This window comes from Merops nubicus, unplaced genomic scaffold (genome assembly GCF_000691845.1).
Source record: "Merops nubicus isolate BGI_N331 unplaced genomic scaffold, ASM69184v1 scaffold33980, whole genome shotgun sequence".
NCBI classification, from domain to species: domain Eukaryota; kingdom Metazoa; phylum Chordata; class Aves; order Coraciiformes; family Meropidae; genus Merops; species Merops nubicus.
The window spans coordinates 737-955 of record NW_008584068.1 but is presented as its reverse complement, the minus strand read 5'-3'; the positions used below and the strand labels follow the sequence as shown (position 1 = coordinate 955).

The 219-nt window shown below is 62.6% G+C and overlaps 1 protein-coding gene across 1 annotated transcript in view; it reads right to left on the bottom strand.

The window, feature by feature from the left end:
• DAZAP2 (DAZ associated protein 2) overlaps nt 1–219 on the bottom strand; it is a gene marked incomplete at its 5' end in the record, with an annotated part of 1,114 nt that overhangs the window by 203 nt on the left and 692 nt on the right.

Below are 219 nucleotides of genomic sequence, written 5' to 3'. Positions count from 1 at the left end.
CCCAGAAACCTCCCACTCCAGACCCCTGTCCCAAGAGCTGACGGGAAACGCTCAGTTCCTGCCCATTCCCTGCCCACTTTTCGGAGCCCACAGCCCCTGCAGCCCACCCTGGCTTTTTGCCCACACAGAGCAGCCTGTGAGCAGTGGAACACGATCTTCACGTGGCCATGAGCCACGGGTGGAAAGTCCAAGGGAGCGGGAACCTCCCACAGCCGCAGC